Here is a 26,671-nt window from a genome sequence, read left to right as displayed (position 1 = left end):
TGAAATGCCTTACATCGAAAGTTCATTTCATTTGCCTTTTCAACATCATTGTTACATAAGCGGACTTATTGAATAAGTCACTGTTAATTAATGTAAGTCCCCATTGTGATTTTATCCAGCCACTCCTGGTTAAATGGGCTTTAAGTTCTAAATGAAATATAAAGCTGATCTGAAAAGTCAAAGGACATTTTTAGGAGAAAGGGTAAAATGATAAATGATGGATGTGAGAAAAGTGAACTATGGGACTTCAACAGGGACACAAATGACTTGACTGAAAGAACAAATGGTACAAACCAGGATTCCAATGAATGGGATTCTCTGAGGAGTCAGAAGACTTTAGGTACAAAGGTAGCAAAATCTCTTCCTGCTCTAGGAACTGGGGTGTCATAGTGCCCTTCCTGCCGGTACCCCACCATTCCAGGCATTATCTACTAACTGATTCACTGAATTCTGCAAACCAGCTCCATATGACCCCTACCTTGTAGGATATAACTTTTGAAAATGAGTTCTGAACACTAATTTGATCCCTGTAGGAGAGAATTTCAAAGGTGGGCATTATTTCTATGTATATAAGTGAACATCTCTCATAGAAATGGGGGTTCTGTAAAGCACTTAGAGATCCTATGGGCTGTAAAGAGATGCATTATTTTTATTATTATCCAATTACTTATAATCTTCTTCCATTGTGTTGGATATTTCTTTATATGAATTTTTTAAAAAATAAATCTTGCCTGTTTGTATGTAGTACATATTTATTCTTTATATTCTTATTTTGATGACCGAATTTTTTCCATTTACTTTTTTCCATATCAATTTTTGATAGTGATTCAGTATCACCATTGATTTTCATACCAAACAACTCAATCATGTTATTAAAACTTTGACAGCAATAAAGATACTTACTTATAAATAAGTCTCAAACTGAGTCACAACCTGGCAGTCTTTTTTTTTTTTTCTGAAGTACACAAAATATTTGGGCACTATAGCCATATAAATGAATTCCACTTTATGCAAATGAATATAATGTCAGTTACCTAGAGAAATTTGAAATGCCAGCTTATCTAACACTTTCAAGGGTGTAACCTTGTATCTTCTCCATCACAGCCTGATCTACGGTAAACTACGTTGCTTACTTTCAATTTATGCAAGTCTGCCTTGAATCACCCCTTATTACTCATCTGGTCTCTTTTTTCTATCACACAGATAGCTGATAGCTATATTTCTCTCTTAATCACTCAAGATGGTGCCAATTAAATTATCTTTTTTCCTCAAAAATTCTCCCTCTTAAAACTGATATAGCTCACTAGAGACACAAAGCTGTTAATTGTTCACCTGAGAAAAACTTAAATCTACTTCCTCATGGATAAGCCAATGACCACGGACTGCTGAATGCCTGAATAACAGTAAAAACAAACTCCCGCCGGCTCAAAGTTTTGAAAGCCATGCTGATGCAGCTTTGTGAAAACATGTATGGCTTCATGCACTGTTTCCAATCTGGACCATACTTTGGAATGTACATTTTTCTTAAAGAAACAGGCTGGAGATTGCTAGGTATGTATGAAAAGACTAAATCATCTGTCTGTCTTCAATTGATAACTGAGGTTCCAGGATTCTCTGCCACCTTTCCTAGCTGAACGAGTCCAGACAAATATATTTATCCTCTCTGGGCATTATTTGTTTACTTTGTATGTGAAATGTGAATAATAACAATGTATGAGTCTGAAGGCAAAAAACAGAACCTCTCTTGAGAGTCCTTTCAACTTTAAGGATGGGTTGACACATCTAGGGCAATACTATTTCCTTGCCAGTGTGATTAATTTCTTGCCCACATGGAAAGAGGTTTGCTAGAAGCTTCTGGTAGTCCCCGTTCTTATGAGAGATCCACAAGAAGCCACTTTCAGCCAGGGATTGGGATGAGGTCACCCACAACCCAGGCGGCTACCTTACTAATACAAAGAAACCCAGTCTGAGGGTGGAGCCAACATGTACATGGGGGAGAAAAGACACTCTGGATCTCTTGAGGACACCACTGAATCCAATTCTGTGCCCTCTAAAGCCCACCATATCATACACCTTGGAACTTTCTCATTATTGTTCAAGCCACTTTGTAAAGGGATTTTCTGTTATTTGCTGCCAAAAATTCTAATACAGTTTCCCAGCATCTCTTTCTGAATACATACTTGGAAACCAGATTTAGAAAATTCCTTGTTCTTCACTCTAATTCTTAAAAATTTCAATTTAATGAAGAAAAAAAACCCCTAAGATTAATTTCCATTAGTCTCTGCTGTGTTAATAAAGATGCAGCTGGTATTTTTAATAAATATCCTTGATGTTTCAGCAGCATGCTAACACCTAGTATCCTGCTGTCTCCAAGAGGCCTGCAGACCCCTAGAAACGTACTTTTCATTACATAGGGAACCGTAGTGATTTTACATCTCACATTCTCTTCTTCATAGAAGTATATGCGTGGGTTGAAACATCTGAATTCAATAACTATATTGCTTTTTAAACGTTCAGTTGAATATAAAGAATTAAACAATAGAAAAGTATTCATTTATATGCTACCATTATCTATTCTGAATATAGCAAGTCAATTAAAAGACTGCTTAAAAGTAAGAGCATTTCCGCTTCCGGTGGCAGGTCTGGGGAAGGGGCGGCAGGCGCCATGTCCGGCCGTGAAGGCGGCAGGAAGCAGCCCCGGAAGCAGCCCAAGAAGCGGGCCAAGGAGACGGATGAGGAAGAGAAGACATTCAAGCAGAGGCATAAAGAGCAGCAGAAGAAACTCAAGGAGTTAAAAGCGAAGGGGAAGGATCCTCTGGCCAAGGTGGAATTAAGAAATCTGGCAAAAAGTGACCACTTCCTCGTGCCTGGGGCAATGGTGATCCTTAATTCCATTCCTGTTTTAACATCTCTGCCATGACACCTGTCACCACCTATAGCTAGAATTAACTGTTGTCTTGGAGTCTGTTGTATATGTAAGAATAAACTTCTGTAAAATAATAATAATAATAATAAAGTAAGAGCATTTCAATTTTTTTCTTAGATTATATTTTGGTTTTATTATCCACTCCCTAGAAATTATATATATATATATATATATATATATATATACATATAATTTACATAATCTCTCTCCGTATACATATTAATATAATCTCTTTTATATATAAACATGTATATTTACATAATCGCTAGGATGATTAACTTTGGTTTTACATTTTTTGTGGTTTATAAATTATAAATTAGTAATAAAACCAACCCAGTGTAAATTCAGTAAACTAAATAAACTAAATTTCAATAAACTGTTTCCCACAGTTGGAAATTTTGCATTTCCTCTCAAGTTTCATGACCTTTGACCCATTTACATGGGTTTGTGAAAGTATGTAGGTGAGTGAAAGCCTGCAAGATAAAACACAAAATGAAGTATGCTATTTGAATTCTTTCACAAAGAATCACTTTTCTTTCAGAAAATTTATTCATTTAAGTCTATTTCTATAATAAATCTCCTCCTCAATCTTCCTGTAATATTTTAAGTACATGAAAATTTAAGTGGGATCTTTAGATAAAGACTTCCACTCACTTTAATATACTGTCAAAAATGATTTTTTAAATATTTCAAAAAGTTTTTAACTGCTAAAAGGTAAAAGTTTGCCATTTGCTAGAAAATTATCAAAACTATTTTAGCTTATTTGGAGCAGGCATTAAAGTTATTGATTTGGGGGAGAAAAGAGAGAGCTAAAGTATTTTTAAGTGAAGCATGACATAAGTGCAAGAATGCATTATAGGAACAAACATAAGAAATGACATTCTGTGTAGCACACATTTAGGTATAAAGGAGAATTTTTTCAGGCTGAAAATAAAGGAGAATGGAACCCTAAACCAGTACACATATCCTCTACCTCTTAAATTACCTTTTCCCTATTGATTGGATTCCTTAAGATAACCCATGTAAGTAGAACACCTGTGACCATAAATTTAAATTTAAAATGAAATGTCAACTCAAGCATAAACCCAACATAAATTTGGCCTCACCTTCGCATTAATAAATTTGGAGTTCAGGTTTGTTTTGTTTTGGGTTGAAAATATTTATTTCATCAACAAACAATTCTAGAGTGCAAACATTTGTCCTTTTAAGCTGAAGCTAATATTTATTTTAGCACTGCTAGGATACCTAAGTGTTATGTAAATGGGAAAATACTGGCTGGAGAAACATTTACACAAAAGATTGTGTCTATTAAGACAATGAAAATGTTTTAACATATATCCTTTGGAATGGGTTTATGACAATGAGGACTTATGCTTCAATTATTATAAAAACATGCAATTGGGGGGAAAAGTATTCTAGGAAGTTGCTTCCTAATCATTTTGATACTTCACAAAGTTATCTTTGGAAAACTCAAAAGATTTCCTCACTTTCCTTAGTCTTCTATTGACAAGAGACTGAAGACTGAAAAGGAGGGTTTGAAAAATATCGATTTGACTATAAAAATACATGTTAATGTGTACAATCTTAATGTATGTATGTATACATATGCATAGAGAGTAAATATGGGTGTGGATAAATAATTGAATCAGTTAAACTAGCTCCTCACATATTTAGTAGCTGCTCAGCAAAAGCAGAACAAATGAAAATTGAATTAATGACCTTATATAAATAGGGGTAAGGGAGATGCCCAGGCCACACTTGGTGTTTCCTAAGCCATGTTTTTTCATGGTTTGGAAAATATTGGGAAGCACTGCTTCAGGTGAATTGCCCAGGCTCTTTATATCAGTAGTTTTAAAATGAACAAAAGAACTTTCTGATTAAATAGGGGGATTCATGGTTGATTTGGCTTTATCTCTTGCTCCTCCCAAATTCACTCACATCTCTATTTCCATCACTCTAGAATAACATCTAATTTACAATACTAATCACATCTAAAATGATTTAGGGAACACAGGATAAACTTGATCTGAGTTCACAAATACCATTCCCATCATAGCTCTCTCTGCCAACCTCCCTGTGCGTAGCTTTGGGTTTAGTCACTGTTCCACAAATGAAACGCAACAATAGTGTACTGTTCCTCATGAAGACATGACAGGGAAACATTTATTGGATTGAAATGTACCTCAAATATCAGCTAGTCTATAGGCATTTCTCCAGATGAAAATACATATAAGTAGCTCTATGTGTATAAATTTTATCTATGTATGTAATTTTGGAGGTGGAGGTAGTTGTTGTACCACACAGATAGTAATAATTAACTTACTAAATTTAGAGATATAACTTTTAAAGGTAGTTAACCTCTTATCTCTACACATCGTTCAGTCATGTAAATCTCATACATTTACAACTCTGTCACTTTCAACAATGACCAATTTCAGGTATAGCTGAATTCTATGAGAGGTGCTTGGACATAAGTCCATCATACTTGAACTTTTCCAGGATAGAAAGTATCCTGGAAATTATCCATAGGACATCTCAAGCAGAAAAAGAAAATACCTTATTAAAATGCAAATTTATATAAACACAGAGCCCAAAAGAATTAGTTTTCTTGATTATTGAAAGTATTTGTTACTGCTAACATGACAGAGGTTGAAAGGAACTGCATTTTCAGTAACTGTATTTGACTTAAATTCCGTGCGCACTATGAAAGAGGAATACGTGTACAGACCAGCATCTCTGAGTGATTTTACAGCCTACAGATCCCTATGTGAATAAAGATAGTTGTGGTTTGATTCATTGCCATGGGTTTATTAATACCAGGTTTTACCTGAGGCTATTGGTTACAAGCCTGTTTGGCAGTTTTTATTCAAGGCAGATTAATACTCTTGACAGAGGGCTCTACTCATGGATGCAGTTTTGTGGCATCTACACAATTAACTTTCCTTCACTGCACAACAGTGGCATGTTAAGTTTTTCGTAACAACCTCTATGGATGCATATAATCTCATCACAATATATGAAGCATGTCCAATAAAAGGAACATTGATGGGTACTTTGGCTCGATATAGCAGCAAGATTTTATAGTGACTGGACCAAAGAAAGGTGGAATTTGATCATTCCCTGCTCCTCAGTCCTTTCCCAACAGTATGACCATGTTAGAAACCATAGATTGCTAAGGAAGAAGTGAGTGGAGAGATGCACAATATATTTGCAAAGAAACATGCTTACATTTTTATCATTAACTGAACTTCAGAATCTAATCATACATCCTCTTCGTAGACCAGTTTATAAAGTGCCTCATAGGTGAAATTGTGCTCACTGAAATTGTCCATGAATTTCACTGAGAAAATGCCATAAATCTTTACTTTGTATGGGTTTTCCCTTACCACAATTTGCTTGTTAGTGTGTGTGTGTGTGTGTGTGTGTGCGTGCGTGCATGCACGTGTGCTGTACATCTATATGCTGTCGGTTCAACATGTATTCGTATCTCAATGCGCTGCACAAGTTACTATCACATGGCTATTTCTGTCAGCATGCTAACTAAAATTGCCATAGTGTACACAAATTCAATTACATTAAATTCTTTCTTAGAATACCTTTAAGTAATTTACAAATCGTATTTGGACTTGAGGACTACTGATTGCATTTTTCAGATGGACGCATGAAAGATTAGAATGATCTTTCTTCAGCCCAACTTTTTGAGCACTTCTGGGGTACATTACAGTGCATAAATTTGTCTACCAATATTTTTCTTCTGTAAATGTATATTTCAATCTCCATGACCCTAAAAACCAGGCAGTATTTGGGTTTTAAAAGACATGAAATTATGCAAGCAGAAAAAAGAAAGATTCATTCTGGAGGAGAACAGACAAGACAACATGGTCAAAATATTGGTGATTCTTCACTAGGACACTAAAAGAGTGGGTGGGACAAAAGAAACTGGTTTGGAAGATTTCATTGAGTCCACAAGAATCCTTCCACTCAGAAAGCCAGATGGCACCTTAAAGCAAAGCTCACACAACGTGAGAATAAGGCCTGAAGAAATGAGAGTGATAGAATCTTGTCTGAGGAAGAAAGATGAGCAGAAGAGAGGAGAGGAACAAAGATGATTTTCGGAGGAACTGAAACAGCTTGATGAGTTCAGAGCTTTGGCAATGGAATAAAAATAACTAGAGCTACCATTGCTTACAACAACTTTTGTATTAGGAGAAAATACAGTATCCCTATTTTACAGTTGAGGAAACTGAGCTCAGAGTGGTTAAAATGACTTGCCCATTTGACCTGGTTAAAACTGGGTTGCTTAACTGGACTAAGCAGGATTGAGATTCCTGACTTCCTCCTTTTTCCAACACAAACATGTAGAGACAACAGACTTTCAACACTTGAGTACCCCAAATCTCCACTTAGTGAAGACTTTTACAGAGGAGCATAGAGGAAAGAACCCAGGAAAACAAATTGTCCAGAGACTGAAATGCAAAGAGAAACCTGGGAGTCTTTGCATGGTAGTGGCAAAAAGTTACCAACAGCAGGATACTGGAAAGCCTGCTTGAGTGTGCCTTGGGTCCATTGCTTCAAAAACCACTGTGATCTACTTCAAAGAACTTTATAAACCACATGCTTTGATTTGATATATGTGTAGTGTAGACCCAGTTATCAGAGACAAAACCACAAGACCTTTATCTGAACTTCAAAGTCAGCCAAAAAATGCAAGTGTAGGTAATTCCCAAAATTGCCAACCTAATTCTCAAATCCCAAACACTTCAAATCATAAGTGTGAATGCAGGTCTCTACCTGAGAAAAGAGGAAGAGATAATGATAGAGGGGAATGACATAATCCCAAGATGATTTAGCCACAAATGGAAAGATGCGTTCTCTCCAAAAGAGGGAAAACAAGTGACAATTAAGTAAGAAGCTTTGCCTAGAAAGGATGAAAGACAACATCTAAGAACATCTAAACCTAATGCATTTCCACTTGAACTCAATTCTGGAATTTTTATCATTTAGACCTAAGAGATGTCAATGGCTGATGACAGCTCTCGCGGAAGCCCTCTAAAGTTTGGCAACATAAAGCCCAGCTTCAGAGCACAAGTTCCTTCAATGATTGGCCCAACTGTCACTAGGTAACATTGAATGCTATACAGGAAAGGTCCTTAGGAAGCATTCATTCCACAATGCCTTCAGGATGGGGAATGGATCTAGGCCTGCTTACGTCTCAGGTCGAAGGGGTTTTGTTTCTTTATCAGTATCATTGATTTTAACTACAGACCCAAACAAATTGGGATAAAAGGAAACATAACTGCTCAAAAACTTATTCTTTTTTAACCATGAAAGTACCTAATTCAAAAACTTTAGGGAAACAAATTCTTTTCTTTTCAAGAATGAGGCTTTCACTTGCCTCTTGGCCCAACATGTTACTTGAACCCAAGTCCACACTAAAGTGAGTAACTCTTGTCAATATTTAATGGCATGGTACGCCACGTATGAGGTAGTGTCAGCTTCCTAAGACCAAAGAAAATTCACATATCATGGGGCTACCCAGATGAAGTAACTCACAGCCCCAGAGGGCACAGATTTCTGCTTTATGTAAATCAGAGCCTGTCACAGCATGCATGATTCACTGCTCAGGGTGTACTCTCCTGTGACGAATGAGTCCCGCTTAATTTGGCAGTGATTATGCGGGTTGCTGGCCCTCTAAACCCCTTTGAACTTGTAATTGCTGCTGGTTTAAATAATGAACATTAAGGGGAGTTGGATTCATAAAACTGTGGATAATTACATTTTTTTTTCTTTTTCCCCCTTTGTTTTGATGCGAGCGTGTATTCACACACACACACACACACACACACACACACACACACAAACCCCTCTAAGGTCACTGATCACTGTATCATGCCAGGCTGTGATCGAAATAAACTGCAGCCTTGTTCAAGGGTTGGTCAGGGAGGGAAGATCTGATGAGGGGGAAGTAGAAGGGACAGCAGGGGAGAGAGCATCTGTGAGCTGAGCAAGAGGGCGATCAGCAAGGCCTGGATGTGTAGGAGAAGAGGGACACTGGCACTCATGCATATTCATAGCTAGTCACATCTGTAGCAGGCTTGCTTTCTACCTTTCCCCCTCCTGTGCACTGTAACACTGAACACTAGTGCAAACAAAAGGAGGGGACTTTGCAGCTTCATCAGGCTCCAGATTTCCTCATGGTGGTGAACGTTCTCTATGCTTTTGAAATTCCACATACGGATTTAAATTTTTAAAAGTATATAGTAGGAGAGGTGTATCCCCTTCCCTTCCATCATGAAAGAAAAGCACCCCAGCCCCATGGTCATGAGTTGGAAGAAATCAGAGTTACACAACATATGGATGACTCCAAGCCAGTCCTCCTTTCTCCTTCCTTTTTCCTACAATGGGTCAAATCCCCCAATATCCTTTGATCCAGCAAAAGTCATATTTTGATTTTAGTTTGAGAAAAAGGAAACATTATTAATAGGTGACAGAAACCAAAGTTAGCCAAGTCAGCTAGTTACTACCCTCCCTGAAACGACAAAGAATGAATGATAAATTTAGCAGCCTCATGGTCCGTTTTCAAACAACGCCGCTGAGATTTATAGCTTCGCTGCTCCCGTGGCAAACTAAGCGGCTCACAGAAAGCTATCTGTTTTTGATTTCACTGTTTTTCTCCAGTTTTTATTCTTTTTTCTATTTGCAGGATTTTTTTCTTTTCTTTTTTTTTTTTTACTCTACATTTTCTTTTTCCTGGTGTGAGTCGAATATCAAAGGCCAATGTTGGTAAGCCTCCAGCTTGCAAAAGCCACTCAATGGGATGTTATTAGAACCTACGTCACAACATGGCAGACAGTGATTAATAGCAACTGTATCAACGGTAGCAACTTAAAAAAAGAAAAGACCCTCCTGCAGCTAAAAAGAGGTCAGTGAAGTAAAAATAAGAAACGTCTGCAAGAACCCAGGGCCCAAGAATGTTCTTGGACAGACAGTATAGTATAGTATAGTGAGATTGTGTTAGACAGAAAGAAGAAATTCCTACTATTATGCATATAATAGAAACTTTTACCTTTAAGTCAGTTATACTTAAAACAGCTACACATTAATTTAAAATGAATTTTGTGTATGACTTTGGAATCATTTTATTGATGTAATGGTGTCCCCCAAAATAACTAGCAGATGGATTTCCACCCCCTTAATGAAACACTGAAACAAATTGCAGAATTGTCAAAATTTTATCGTGAAGGCACACACTCTATAAAAAGGTTGATTTTAAATGAATTGTAAATTTGCTTCATTGCACAATATTTTTCTAAAATTATAACCGGAAAGTATTCTCTGTTTGATTTTTTAGCATATCCTTTCACAAAACACATCTGCTGTGAAGTATTTCTAATTTGTGCTAACTGCTTTTTAACAAACACACAGTTGTCACGATGCCATCTAATGGTATTGGGGCAAAAAAGTATATTCTCCTTCATACTCATCATAATAAAAATTTTGAGCTGTTTCCAACGAGGCAAACCAATAGAAAATAATACAATTATTTGAACTCCAGATGCAAGTGACATATAGGAGATTAAAGAAATGAGGAAGGACAGAAATACAGTCAAACCAGACAATCAAAGAGAACATGGTACAGGAGCTGGAGGTGGCTGAACCAGGAGAAAAAAATAAGCATATACAGAAAGCTTGCCAGATTATGTCTAATTATTAGGGAGGTAACAAGAAGACTAAAAAAGAAAACCACCAACAACTAGAGTATGTAATAAGGGTGGCCAACCACAGAAAGGAAGGAAGATGGGATGCACTCTTAGCTTTGAAGAGTGAAAATGGAGATGACCTACTTACAGTCTAGGTCCTCTTTTTATTTGCCATTTATTTCCATCTCACACCCCTCTTATGTGTTTGGTTAGTTCTTTCAAGGGAAATGGGATTCTACGGTGTTTAGGTCAGAGGTGAGTCAATGACACCAAGAATTTTGAAGTTACTGCAACTTCAAAATAATTATAAAAATTAAAACACATGTTCCCCCACTTAAAGGACAGACATAATGATAACAGCTAATCTTCCCCAGTATTTAACTGGGGCGATGTGGTATATGCTTTGCCTCTGCATTATCTCCTTTCTACATCCTGACCACCCAGGGAGGAGGCATTATTATTATCCCCATGTGACAAAGGAAGAAACTGAGGCTGTTAAAAGGTTAAGTTGCACAAGGCAACTCAGTCCGTAAGAGACACTGAAGCCTCATCCAAGCTTTCAATCATTCAATGATCACTGAGTATGTCCTTTATACCTGGAATCAAAAATCCACACACTCAAAATATCTTTTATGGTAACCTTCACGGAATTATAGAAAGCACAACAAAAAACAATGATCTAGTCTGTACCTAAATGATGCAAGAATTGTTCTTTCACTTCTAGAACCTTGTATATGTGTTTTAGAAAAGGGGAAAACATGGCTATCTAACCAGTCGGATCCACATCATCTCGTTAGTATTTTAGATTTATTATATTATGCAATTGCAATTTACTAGGCTTACAATCTAAATTTTTGAAAGTAATGTTGATATTTGCAGAAAACATAAGCAATAACTATATATGCAAAAAATTTTATTTCATTAAGACAACTGAATTATGAGAACAAAATTATACTTGTGTAGACTAATATCTAATCTGAGTATAAAAGGCAATAAATGTTACCACTAAAATTTAGACTTCTTGAAATACCCAAGAATCCAAGCAGGCTTTTCATCCATTCATTCATTAACCAAGTAAATCTCTCCAAAAAGTTCCCTTATACTGTATCAGTACAACAGAAGAAAATTTTTGTCATTAACAAGGAAAAGTGATTACAGTTTGCTTTTAGATATCTGTACTAACAGCCGGGCGTAAGGTACACATAATACAGAACTTCAAATCATCCTCTGCTTCTTTTCTTAAACACCAGCCAAGGAATGGAGTAGGAAGTCTGCAATACTGCCCCATCTCTGATGGTTAAGTAGATTCTGAGTAATGGCTATCCCAAACATCACCCAGCAAGCCAGGTCAGGCACTGAGGGTCCCACATTACATTAACTGCAGCTTCAAGCCATGGGACCATGTCCAGACCACTTACAGCTACAATTCACGTCACGTTGTAAGGGGCGAGAGAGAAGAGAAAGACTAATTATTGAGTACCAACCTTGTTTAAGGCACTGAAATAGGCTGTTTTACATATTTTATTTCATCTGGTTCCCCTTTGTACTTAAACAATCCTACCTAGTAAGTGGCCTCCTGTGGGTCCAACCAAAGTCAGGCACACTAAGACTCCCTATTTCACCCCTGTATGCAGTGACGCATACATAAGGACTCAAGGTCACAAGGCAAGTCTTTGTCAAAACTTTAATATCTTTACATCCATTTTGTCCACTGCCCCCTTCTCATTTATCTTGCCCTATCTGTGTCAATGGAATATGTACTGTATCTACAGTATACACATAACAATGAGTAGTAATTTGTTATAGAATCATCACAATACCATGTAATCAGTTACACTGTACAGCATCCAGGAACTTAAAGGACCCTCTAGATGACTCATAGGAATAAAATGAGCATCCCAAGGAGAAAACAAAGTCTCAGGTCTGTGCATGTGCGTATGGTGCTACAGAGGGAAGGGAGAGTGTGGGGAAACGGGAAAGACAGCTGCACATGGCTCTGAAGAGCAGGGCCCAACAACAGGTCCTGTTTCAGATGCTGCCAGGTTCATTCCAATTGCTCACAGTGTGGATCTCAGATGTAAACCAAACAGAAGTGACAAAACCCAAAACCACAGGAGCAAACACTGGCTTTCAAGTGCTGTGGGAACAGAGACATTTGTTTAAGTAACCACTGTTTTAAAATTGCATACATAGTAACACCAAAATAAACAGCTTGCTATGCTGTTTATTTTAAGATACACAATAGTAATGTAAAGTGTGGCTTGCCCTAGATCCGGGGAGCTCGAACATAATTTACAGTTGTAGAGAACCCTAGGAGGACCCAACTACACGCCAGGACTGTCTCCTTCCTGATTAGATAACAGTGAAGGTCAGAACGCACTGTTTTCTGTGCGGCAAAGAGCAAACAAGCCACCACAAAGCTCCTGTTCCTCCTGCTCGCTGTGAATTATGAATCGAGTCCTGTGGAGAGCAGGGTTTGCCAAGCCTCCTCTACAAAGCGTGTATTAATCACAGGTCCCGAGGAAGGGTTAAGAGCACAGCCTGACAAACCAGGGGAATGAGCCCGTCTGCCGACCTCAGTTCCCTTAGTCCCTCCCCTCCCTGATCTAAACACCAAAGGAGGAAAAGAAAGAGAGGAAAAAAAAAAAAAAAAACCCTTGAAAATACACAAGCTGGATGGGGCGCTGAAACATATGTAAAACTGAACTCTAAGGAAAAACAGCTAGATCAAACAAACCTTAAGCATGCTCAAAATAACAGCTCAATTTGCGGTTTATCCTAGCCAATTGAGTAACCATCCTCGCGCCTTCTCTGCTCCTCGTTCCTTCCTCTATCCAGGTGCTTTGGAAAGACCAGGTAGGGATCTTTATTTCTGTTTCTCTACTTCAGTCCTTGACAGTATCTTAGATAGCTTCATAAGCAAAGGCCTGCAATCCTAAAGGTGTTAACGCCTGACATTCTGGTCTTTTGTTCTGTTTCACCACATCCTAAATTACCTTGCCTCTTTGCCCTCGTCCTCACCTGCTGTGTCATGGAATAAAAATAACTTTGATCTTTTCCACAAGCATAACTTCCCTATCCTTGACTTTTTTTGAAACTTGAGTTTGTCCTGAAAGTTTGTGTCCCTAAAACTTCTGTGCTGTGGACTGAATCATGTCCCCACAAAATTCATGTGCTGAAACCCTCACCCCATTGTGACTGGATTTGAAGATAGAGCTTTTAGGAGTCAGTTGAAGTTAAGTGAGACCGTAAGGGTGGGGCTCTAATCTCACAGGATTGGTGGTCTTATAAGAAGAAAAAGAGATCTCTCTCTTTCTACACACACACACACACACACACACACAACCAGAAAGGCCATGTGAGGACATAGTAAAAAGGTGGACAGCCCTGGATTTTGTCAAGCAGAGAGGCTGCATTTCTGAGACCTTAACATGTTCCCTCCCTGCTTCTCTGTTCTCCCTCTTACTCTTCATCTGTGTTTGCAAACCCTCAGCGGGCTCCCTCTGTGTCCCAAAGCACTAGTCACTTTATAAGCCTCCTTACTCAGCATGGTTCTTTATTAAAATAAAATTTATTGTCTTGTATTATAAAATATAGCACACATTTTATAGAAAATTTAGACCATACGGAAAGTATAAAGGAAGTAAAAAAAATTCATCCAGATCTCACTACTCAAAGATAATCACTGTTAACATTTTCCTTAGTTCTTCTATGCATATATCCATATATATTCAGTTTTACAAAACTGGAATTATATCATACATACTGACTTTTCTGTTTTACTTCACCTGGTAATTCACTGATTTTTTCCCCGTATCTCAACAGATTTTTGAGAACATAATTTTTAATGATTACACAGTAGTCCATAATAGTCTACTGTGGTCTACAGTTGAAAATACAGGTGATTTTCAATGTTTTATTGACATAAATAATTATACACAATTTTTATGTATGTTTCTTATTATTTCTTTATGATAAACTAGAAACTGAATTACTGGATCAAAGGATAAGGACCTAATTAGTAATACATATTGCCATTTTAAATTTCAGAAAGATTAAGCCAATTTTTATTGTCATTATTAAAGCAGACATTTCTTTCCACACTGGTCAGAGTTGAACACTATTTTTTTTTCTTTTTTCAGTTTTTCTTAATTTGATAGAAAAAAATATTTTGTTGCTGATTTTTAAATTGATTTGGTTACTAATTACCTTGAACATTTTTCAAATGCCTACTGGCCATTTGTATTTCTTCTTTTCTGAATTAACCTATTCACCTGTGCCTTTTTATCTGTTGCACTTTTTCCTTAATGACTTGTAAATTTTATTTATTAAGGACACTAATATTTTGCTTATTGTTGTACATATTTTCGCCACTTTAATATTTACCTTTATTTTATGGTGTTTTGTTGACATTAAAAGCTCTTATTTGTATTTTTAATTTAATCTATCACAACATTTTTATAATTACTTTTATGCTCTGAAAGGATTTCACTAGAGAGAAATAGTTACATCTACTTCAAAGAACTCTTAGATGTGGAACATACTTTGATGGAGAGTACTGATCATTTTTTTCAAAAATGGTTAAACAATTAACCAAAAACCATTTATTGAATTATACTTTTCTAATCAACTGATTTGAAGTGATGTCTATAAAAGTAATACAGTTCTCCATACATTAGGATCGATTTGTATATTCTTACTTTGTTCACATGCTCATTCTACTTATTGTGTTAGCCATCTTGCAGGTTTATAATCTATTTTAGTAATACTCAGTGCAACACCTCCTTCATTTTCCTTTCCAAAGGTATCTTGACTTTTCTTAATTGTTTCATTATTCAGATGAATTGCAGAATCATTTTTCATTCATGAACCCAGGAAAGAATACCTCATTGGAATTTTGATTCACCAGCCAGCCATTTCAAGTAGTGTCTAACTAAAACCCTTCCTCTCACCCAAGTTGCCAATCCCGGGCATGGGTTTTCCCTGTTGTCTGCTGCCGCCCTCTCTTGCTCCTGCATTTCTGAGCTCTACCTCAGAAAGGATGAAATGATGTAGCGAGGGTCCATTCCGGGCTGGCCCTCTTTGATCTAAGGGGTTGTGCCTTCCTAATTCACTCTCCATCACACTGTCCACAGTCACTATTCATCCAGTTAGAGAAGCTCTTTTCTGATTTCCCTCAGCTTTCTTCTTTTTCTTTACAAAATGTGTCTGTCTCCCACCCCCGTTTCACCTGTGCTTTCACCTCCATTTTCCCTGGCCTCCTCTTCTTGAACCTTGCATTAATCATTGTAATTCTCTCTACCCCCCCCCCCCCCCCCCCCCCCCCCCGCAACACACTCCTACACTTCAGTCTCTCTCTCCTGGTTCCCTGCCTATGCTGATGCAACACCTGATTCACCTGATACACCTCTGCTAATAAATCCTGCCACCCCCATGCACTGTCCTCTGCTCTTCCTTTGTTCCCTTCCAACTTTGCCTGCTCACTCTTTAGTCTGAGAATTCAAAGGTAGGCCATGACCCCAAGTGCCAAATCCAAAGGCTTATTTTTAGTTATCATTGTCCTTGATCTTTCTACAGAACCTACTTCCTCCACTTGAAACCTCTTCTCTCTTCACATGATCTGATTATGCTCCTACTAGTATGGTTTATCTCTGCTCATTACTTTCTCCCCTCCTCCCTTTAAATGTAGTCTTTAAAAAGATTCTGTCCTCTAAGCCCCTCTCTCTGCGGACTCTTCTTTAGTTACCTTTACCCAATGTCATGGCTTCAAGCATTACTTCTATAATGATCAGCCCCAACTCTCACACTATCGTCTCGTCATTTCTAACTACCACAGAGGTTCCCACCCAGATATCTGGCTTATGTGTCTAAACGTAGGGCCTCAATATACCTTCCCAAGTTTTCCCGACTATTCTCCCATACATATTCTGTGCTTCAACCAAAGAGGATTCTGTCCTAAGAGCTGTAGCATCCACACATCTCTGAATCAAAGGTAGCCTAATTTAATATCCAGCTGGAAACTATCTTCAGGGGGAAAAAAAAATCCCACTAGTTTCTTGCTGCCGTAGATCATTCTGTGTCTCTCATAGAATTCCACCTTCTTTAGAGTGGGCCTCTGAGACTGCCATTTTGAAGATGTAAAACTGCTCTTCCCCACCAGTTTAGCCAAATGAAAACTGGCAGGCTGGTGAACCAGTTAACTCTCAGGATGAAGAGTTTATGGACAAAAACAAGATTTCCAAATCCCTAAGGACCTTCGTCCAAAGCTGTAATAATACACATGGGAATAAGTTTATTGTGAGGTTACTTTGTTATCATCCAGTTTTTTTCTCTTCCGTTTGAGTTTATAAAAATTTCAAAAATTCCTTTGATTCATGAGGCCGCTAAAACTGTGCCACAAAATGAACAGTCCATAGGATCTTTTAGCCTTTTCTTGGTACATACCATGCTAATTGTAGGATTTGATCCTCATGCCACACAGACTCAGGTCAAAAGAAACAAGTACAATATTTTTCTTTGAAAAGTATTTTACCCATATACAAGTTCAGGTATCATAGAGCGAGGACAAAACAAATTAATCATTTCAGATGATTATATGAAAACATCAATGAATATCATTTTATACTTGCACAGTATTCTGCCCTTTCAAAGGGCTATTTCTAATCTCAGCTAATCCTCAAAACAAGGTGAGAAAACCAGAGCTCAGGAAATTAAATGACTTGCCCAGGATAACTCAGAGAGCAAAAAGCTAGTTAAGTAACTTCAAATTGGTCCTAACTCTCCTGCCTCTGGGGTGGGTGTGTGTGTGTATGTGTGTGTGTGTGTATTCTTATAAACAGTAGGAATTATTTTCCCCCACTCTGAAATGTTTGTTTCCTCTTTTAAAGCACAAAGAATTTATAGATGGAACTAACTATCTAAAGGTAGGAAAAGCACTGATTCTTTTATGAATTACAGACATTTCCATTGGCTGCTCCAATCAGGCCCAACCATCGATTCAGGAAAATTTAAGCACCTCCTTCTATTCAACTGGTTACAAACACACTTCAATAAGAGGGGTATTTTGGGGGAATAGATATTGACAAGCAAGTACAAGCAAGTAACAACCAAAGAGAACTAAGTCATACTTTCAACTTGCTCTGCAAAGTAAATAAATAAATAAATTTCAATCTGTTTTTGAGGACGGTAACAAAAATCATACTAAAAACTGATGTCTTTCCACATGGACATATTTGATGATCACTTAAATGGTTCGCGAGAAAACATAAAAGCTTCAGGGTTAAGCAATAGGAGGGGTCTTCATCAAGGTGCCGTCAAGTAATCAGTGGGATTTTTCCATACAGGTCTAAATTTATGTTTCCCTAGAAACTAAGGCAAAAAATGAACTGAGCCTATAATTGACGAATAATGATCTCATGTTGCCCATGCCACCTTACCACTTTTTTTTTTTTTTTAATTCACTGTGAGGCAGGGTTCAAAACAATTGTAACAATTCATCAGCTGCCTGTAGGTATCTTGAAAACACTGAAATGGAACCTATACCTGTTTACCATGCGGAAAAAAATAAGGCTGCTTTTATAGGACGTTCCAACATGTCACCAAACCTACAGGGAATAATCCAGCATTCATCTCTTGTATTGACAAAAACCTTTCCTTTTTGAAAGACTAATGTAGCACATCCCCACTCCTCACACCCACCCTACCCCCTACCCCCCCACTGCGCCCCGTACAGTTGGGTTGTTTATTGTCAGCTTATGACAGGGTCACACCATGTGTTCACGGTAAGGAAGAAGCCATTTGACAATTGTAGTATGACTGGAGTCATGGGATTATCCCTTTCTAAATTATTAGTTAGGAAATTACCAGATATTTCCAAGTCAAAATTAATTCTGGAATATTTGTCAATATGGGGGAATGATGCAAAAAGTAAATATAGCTAGACAGTTATAAGGTATTGAGGTATTAAAATTAAGAGCAGCAACAAGATTTGGTGCTGGGATTAAACAGGGTGGGTGTACATTATCTGGCTGTGTTAAAAGCAAAGCAGACAGCAAGCTGGGGGCAGGGTGATTGGAAGAGAGCTGATTAGCAGCTCATGTTAATTTTCTATAATGCTCAGAATAACTAGATAATAATATTCTCTTCATTTCTTGTCACTCCAGAACCCCACAATAACAATTTCTTGAGTTGTAATTTTTCTTTTTTGTGGACAAAGTCAGATTCAACAAATATTCATGTTATCTATAATAACCCAGAAGTAAAACTATAGTTTAAGAAAAATTATCTGCCATTATATTGTGACTTGACAACTTATCCACGATTAGATAAAAACAACTTAAATTAGTTCTGGCAGATTTGGGACTTGGCAGTTCAAAATATGAATAACAAATGTAAAAGCCTGAAAATGGTATTACTATTATGTTTTAAGAGGATAATACTCCTTTAAAGGGTACCAGTGATTACTTTGCATACTGTAAACAACGGCTGCCAATCAATTTAGAAAGGAGTATGCAACACACAAATGTAATAAGGCAAATTCCATTCAACCAACCTAATGCTTCCTACCCAAGTCACTATTTCTTAACAGGAGCAGTGGGGCTGGATATCATCTTTACACTTCATCATCTGTTCCAAATTGCAAAAGCAGACTACAGCACGAAGAAGGCAGGGGGCATTTTGGGGAGTCCCATGAAATCTGTGCAGTTACAGTCTCTAAAACCAAAATTACTCCTGAACGTTAAGGTCACTTTAGGACCCCATCGGGCAGCCAGGCTGAGGGACAGTGAGTGTTCTCACAACCCCTTCAACTTGGCCTTTAATTCCCAATAACTCCACCTCCCCACAGTATACACTTGCAAACTGTGGTCATGTGGAATGAAGAAATGGAAATTTTCACTATGATCTGAATGAATATTCAGGGGTTTCACTAAACAGCATTTAATGACACTCTATTCTTAGAGTTTTTAAATAGCTGAATATTCAGATATGCACATGCCTTCTATTTTCTTTTATTCAAGGGTCCTCAATTCTCCATCTCCTTGAATTCTTTAACATATTTTTAAACAATTATACTTAGAATGATATTTTATGAAATTGGGTGCTAAACTTTGAGCTAATAATTATTTTAGTTTCTTTTTGATGGTAATTTAATAAGCATTCCATTCTTCGATCTTCTCACTCATTTCCTCGTTTTAAAAATGTGTCTGTCAGCTAGTGGCTCATACTCTGGGACTTAATGTTTTTAGTTTATCTCGGCAGAACTTCTTTTTAAATAGGATTGTCTGATGTACTCTGGAAATGTCTTGACCAAATGTTTTTGCACCGAGGAGACCACACATCTCATCACCCCCCTGAAAGGCCTCTGTCACCGCCACTGTACTGAGGACTTTACCTCAAAGTCATTCAGAATGTGGACAAAGGCTGCTGAATCCCAAACACATCAGTCTTTCACATGCAGAACCCCTCATAATCCAATTCTAAACACCAAATTGGGACTACAAGTGAAAGGCTATGACACAGCAGCATGCAATCTTTTTTTTTTTTCTTCAAGAGAGACAAAATAAATTTAGTTGCAATTTTATTTCTTCAAGAGGCATTTCCAGGATTCAACACAACATTAAATTTTTGGCCTGTCTCTTTAATTTGAGAAATTGTAAAAACGACGACAGATGGCACATGGAATTGACTTATGTCCTCTATTCTTTACTGAAGAAGGGAGTGCAGAGAAACTTTGAGAAAGGCAGAAGCTACAGTATGCAGGTCGCTCTTAAAATTACCCAGTGGCTCTTTGGACAGCTAAGATCAGAACGTCCAGGCTTTCTCTTTTTGACATTCTTTAAAACCAACCAATACTGTTGTAAGTTGCCACTGGTGATCACAGCCCCAACGTGCAGTGCCCTCCTGTCCCAATCAGGACATGATGGATGTGCCATTAGCTCTGAACCTCGGCAACCTCTGAAATTATCACTCTTCACACCCCAATCTCCCACCCCCACCCCTCAAAATCATTATGAAATAGGGAGAACACTCAAGCTTACAGTTAATTGGAAACATTGCAAGAGAAGAAGAATGCTTAGGACAGCATGTCCACAGGAAAATAAATTACCCAGCACTGTTATTTAATGCATTGTGACATCATTTCCTGAAATTAAACAGAGATGACACCAATTCAGATGATCTCCAGTATAAGGTTCCATTCAAATAATTCACAGATGTTTTCTCCTGGCAAGAGGAAAAACAATGCAAAGGCTAAGGCCAGGGGCGGCCTCACTCTGCTGCTTGTGGGAGCTCTCTCTGCTGGTGTGTTTCAGCTGGGTGTTCTGGAGATTCATTTCCACAAAAGTACTTCTCAGCCATGGAGCCCCACTTGTATTCAGTGCACATCTGTATCTCTGACTGTGAGAACGGGCTTCTCTCACTGTCCAAGGAAGGCCAACAACATTTTATATTTGGTGTTAATTTGGCCTGTAGTGATTAGTATGAAGTAGACCACTCTCAGAATCAGGAAGGCACCCGTTTCCAAGTAGAAATAACGAATTTCCAGGAAACACTGATTCGATTAACCATTCAAGACCCTTTAAAGAATGTCTAAGGATAGAAAAGGTCAGAGTGTCTCCGTGGATAACCTTGTGGGAATGGACAAGTGGAGAATTTGGGATAGAGATGAACAAGGCGGGCAGCACTCTCTCTCACCCTTGGTGATGTCATGAGGTATTAGAGGCCACAAGCAGCTGGAAACCCAAGAACACCACCCACAGACTAAAATATTCGATATTTGTACAGCACATTACAATACACCAACTGACTACATCATCGGAGCCACACAGCAACCCAACCAGCTAAGTAGGGCACATATTTACTCTTTTCATTTTTTATGTAAGGAAATAGGCTCAGAGGTTGAATAGCGTATCCCCAGCTTACAGAGCTCAAAACTAAGTGTTCTAATTTCACATTCAGTGCAACCCTCTTAAAAAAAAAAAAAAAAAGGCCATATTGTGCCATCTCTCAGAAAGCCTAGACTTTACCACTCTGAGGAAGCTGGAGACTCCAGATTCTGTTCACACCCCTTCAGGTGAAAGGGAGCATTCTCTACCAAACGTAGGCCCACCTGAGGCATTCTGAATTATTCTGTAACCAGTTCTTTCTTTACCTCCCACCCCATCCCAGAAGGCTCACTGGGACGCTCTGGCTTTCCATCAGCACCAGGACTCTCTGATGCTGTCACCTAGCACCATGGGGCAGCCATCAAATGTTACGTGGCTCTGGGTTCTCTCCTGCTGAGGAACATTTGGGACTTGACTGGAAAAACCTGGTCTCCCCATCTCACACAGTCCCAGGAAAGTAAGCAGTAACTTCAGTTGCCCAGTTCCCCTGGTCAAAGCCTCCTGCTCGCCATTCGATTAGATTAAAATACGGATTCTAGTTACTTTACATTATGTACTTATTGTCAGAGCCAGGCATGGGCTTAATGCTTTACATTATCTCATTTAACCCCTGCAACAGCACTACTAGGTTGGTTCTAGAATTTTCCCCATTCTACAGATACGGAAAATGAGGGTTAAAGAGAGTAACTGCTCAAGATCAAAAATCAGATGCAGATTCCAGGCCCTGTACTCTTAACTGTGACACTGCAGCACATCATTTAAGGAAGAAAAAAAAAGCCATCTGGAGCTACACAAGATAAAGAGAACTAGTTAGAAGGCAAAATAGTCTCAGTCAGTCTAAAAGGTTGTAGTCTAAGCCAGACAATCTCTCTCTCTCTTTCGTCTATATACACATACGTTACAATAAAATTCACTGGAGAAGAGATATGTTTCTCTAATGTAACATGGAACTCTATTTACTCATAACTTGGATGCAATGTTTCTGTAGGATGGTATACTTTAAAACCCATTTTTATTGCCAAACAGAGACCTTCACAAAATCCCATAAAGCAAACTCTAATAGGCCAGGAATGAAACTCTAATAGGCCAACACCTGAGAGGCAGGCTCCATCCCTCTCCCTCACCACCAGAGATAGAGAGAGAGGACAAAGCATTTTGCCATGAACAAAAGGCAGAGTGTTTAGAACCTGCAGTTTCAAGAAGGCTGCATGATATTATATCACTTTAAAGTAAATTTGCTTCTGATTCTGTACACATATCTTTAAAAGAAGTCCAACATCCCCTAAGTGTGAGCTTGATCCCTATGTTTTCAAATAAGAAAACCTTTAGTCAGAGACTGGTATGAGCAAGTGGTGTCTTTGTGTGTGAGCACTTCCTGTTTTCATTCCATGATTAAACATATTCTTTGCAGCACAACTAGGGGAGCTCTTGAAGGTGGCAAGTGGAGGTGCCTGAGAGCCTAATTGAGCACACCAAAGGCTTCTTGCCATGGAGGAGTTTTTCAGGGTTATGAATAAACCGTTAGCCTGGGTATTATTTCTTGCTGTTTCTTTCTTTAACTATCTTTGAAGTCAAATAAAAACAGTTGTAATGGCAGGCTTACTTTTATGATATCGTAATCTCCATGTGTTAGTGAAAGGAATATACTTCCCTAGGATTTCCCTAAGATTTTTTTTTTTCCCCCATTGGGTACTTTCCAGCAAAAGCACATACATTTCCAACAGATTCTTTCTTCGATCTTCACTAGATTTCTTAGTCTGAGAGCCAGGCACAGCCATCAACCAAGAGAGAGGGGGTAATAGCACATACAAAATTTTCAGCAGCTGAACTTAGAAATACATAACATATATATTTCTTCAAGAGTTTATATATATATAATATACATGTTTCTTATGAGTTTTTTTTTTAAGGGAATTTTTAAAAGACATTTTGGAAATTGCTAGTTAGAAACTAGAAACTAATTATTTTAGCTTCAGATTAAGGAAATTCAAAGTGCTTGACTCTGAATACGAAAATTCCTCAATTCATCGAGTAGTTTGTTTTTTTAAATGCTACTTTGAATTTGGTTTAAACATTTTCTTCAATATAATCAATACGCTGCAAGTATATTACCTTTTCCCCTAAAGCTGGTGGTGCATAGGAATTTGAACTGTTACAATTGTAGTGAAACTTGTTCTTCCAGGAAAACTGAAGGTTAATGATTTTTGTCATATTGAGACTAAGACTTAACAATTGCTACAGTTGGCCTTTGTTGAGGTGGGGTTCTTTTTTCTCTGGGCCTTTTGAGGTATTCAGAATAGGTGACAATAGCTTGCAGTTGAGAACATATGTAGAGAGACCCCTGTGGCTTATTGGAAAAAGTTGCTCCATGCTGGTTTGGTGTTTGGAAAAAAAAAAAAAATACAACCAGAGTTCTTTTATGTTCTGCTAGTTAATGAATGCATGAATGTCAAAATGGGCCAATGGCCCATTCAGGGGGCAAAGCCTTAGCAGCCCCCTTCTTTAAGAACACATCCTGAGATGCAAAATACATTTGCTTAACAAATTAAAATAATGAGATAATTCAATTAGTTTCTTTTTAAAAAAGAAATAAAAAAGGGTACATCAGGATTATTGTAGTGCAAGAACAGGTCATACTGCACAAAAGCGAGCAAACCAGTTTGAAATAATGTTAAAGAGACGAATAATGGAGGAATGCACACTGAATCATACACTTGTAAAGAAATTTACATGAAATAATAATTTAGTCTACATCTATTTTCCGTGAGCTACAGCCAACATTTCACTTTGAAAGTTGAAATTAATTAAAAGACAGAAAAAACATAGTAGGGCGTCTCTATTTCCAAGGACTTCCTCATGCCTGTTGGAGTACATAAGAAAAGAAGTCTAAATTACCATGTCTCTAGTTAGGGGTCTCTATTCTTGGTTTCTGAGCTCAGAATTATAGCCAAGTAAATCTTTCAGCTCATTAAAGATTAGAAAGTAAAACTTTTACAGGACCATCCTCGACTGAACCTCTTCTCTTCAGTTGGGGAGAAGTCTGGATGCAGAGAGAAATTCTTTCAAAGAGAAAGCCAAGGAAAATTTCCTTCAGATACAAGGGAGGTGCAGAAAAGGCAGGGGAGAGAAGAAGAGGGAAAGACTGGGAGACAAAGCCAGTGGAAGAAAGTAATGAAAGGGCCATGTTGTGAAAGAAGGTCGTGGGAGGAGAAAAATAAAGCGCTGAGTGGAAAGCAAAAAGAAAGGGGGACTGAGAAAAAAGGATGACCAGAGGCTGGGACAGAGCAGGGCTCTGACTAAATGTTCCTAAGCAGAACCAAAACCTGTGAGCATGGGAAGGGAGCCTGCCATGTGTAAATCCTGCAACCTATACCCCTCGTTTGAAAAATGTGGAAATGGACAGTCCAGAGAACCTAAGGGACTTAACTGAGGTTCAGCCCTAACAGAGGAAAACTGAACTTGAAATGCTGGTTTCCTGGACTCCCCAGCTCTGAATATTTGAGCTCCTCTCCCCACTCCAAGGACAGGCATTAATTAAAATTTTCAGGTGGACAGAGATTCCCGCACACAGCCTTGTACATATTTAACTCGAGAAATGCACTCGCAGGGTGGGGATAGTAGCAACCTGCACAGCACAGCCGCAACGAGCGACCAGGAATCACTGGCCACCCACAATTCTTTGCCAGTGGCCACGGCGCAGAGTGAGTTCCTTCCAGGACAGGGTCAGGACAAGGCAGGACCTTCAGCAAGGGCTCTGAGCACTTCCACAGAAAATTCAAATCACAGAACACAAGTGGTGACGGAGAACATTGTCTTGAAGAGAAGGGTGCAGAGAAAGTCTTCTGTATTTGGAAAGGCTGGAGGAGCAGGAAGCTTTCAAGACAAGAAAACAGCCCTTTGCTCTTCCACATGCCCCCAGCTTTGACGCTGACTGTGTTGATGGCAGAGGTTGTGAGATTTATATGCAACTGTTAAAGGTGATAATGATGTTAGCAGTCATCCTAAAGTGGTGGGAAAAGCATAGATTTGGGGACAAGGAAAGCTTGGGTCCTGGTCAAAGCCTGACCTTGAGCTAATCACTTCCCTTTCTGGGTCTCAGTTTCCTCATTTGTAAACAGTGCAGCTGAATTTTCGAAGGTTCTGTTGTTTTGTGATGCTGGTTGGTTTTTATGACTGAGGGAGATGTTTGCTTAGAAAGCAATTGTTGAAGTCTTTATTTTGGGCCAAGGAAGGTGGAGCGTGAAGGAAGGCAGAGGGAGGAAAGTGAACAGGTAAGCTCCTGGGAGAAAGCGGCTTGCCTGCCCTCCATCCGCAGGCCGCTACCCAGCCTCTCTTAGTTGCTACTCTAACCAAACCAACCTTCAGTTAAAAAATGAGAAACCCCTCCCCTCACACTCACTCGACTTCCAAATTAAAAACATTTTACAGGTTAGTAAATCTCCAGCTGAGGTGATGTAGCAAAGAACAGCTGTGAAGTAATTTTGATAATGATGAGAATAATAACCACATGGCAAGGTTCAGGGTTGTGCTGTTGCAGCTTCAGTGCTCCTGAATAGATAAAAGTGATTAAATACTCCTGATTATCCCTGACCAATATGTAATGGATTTACAGCCCTTTCAATTAGTCAGTATTTGCTTAGGACTCATTATTTTGTCTTTGGTTAAGTAATCAGCCCAGAGACCGCATGTTCTGTCTAATTCCTCTGAGCCGAGGCAGTGCAGGGCCCTGACCTTTGGAATGGCCATAGCTGCAAGGCAAGAATAACCACTGCCACGGTAGCCTCGTTGGTTCTCCCGCTAATCCTGACACCAAGGGCCAGATCGATACACCTTAGTTTGCTACTAATGTCCTTACATCAAAATGGCCGATTTAGGAACGTGAATCTATGGCTTTGCCCTCCCCACCACCACTCCGCCCCTTGCCCTTTGTAGCTCTGCTAGAAGAGCAGATCAGCAGCCACCACCATAAATAAAAGTGGAACCTTGTCGTAGACTCATGACACTGTAACTAATGTCATTCAGCATGGCAACACGCAACATGGATAATCAAAGACCTTCAGCCTTCAATGCGCTACTCTATTTTTAAGCATTAGCCTAAATAGAATGGCCTGAAAACAATATTATAGCAAGAAACAGCCTCTGAAATCTTCACCATTTTTCCA

At 38.5% G+C, this 26,671-nt stretch overlaps 1 protein-coding gene and 1 pseudogene across 10 annotated transcripts in view; one reads left to right on the top strand and one right to left on the bottom strand.

Moving 5' to 3' along the window:
- Positions 1-26,671, bottom strand: part of MEIS2 (Meis homeobox 2) — a 203,413-nt gene that overhangs the window by 115,427 nt on the left and 61,315 nt on the right. The window lies entirely within an intron of this gene.
- Positions 2,666-2,853, top strand: LOC117023785 (translation machinery-associated protein 7-like; annotated as a pseudogene).

Source organism: Rhinolophus ferrumequinum, chromosome 6, assembly GCF_004115265.2.
Source record: "Rhinolophus ferrumequinum isolate MPI-CBG mRhiFer1 chromosome 6, mRhiFer1_v1.p, whole genome shotgun sequence".
In the NCBI taxonomy this organism is placed as follows: Eukaryota; Metazoa; Chordata; class Mammalia; order Chiroptera; family Rhinolophidae; genus Rhinolophus; species Rhinolophus ferrumequinum.
This window is presented reverse-complemented; position numbering and strand designations above follow the sequence as displayed.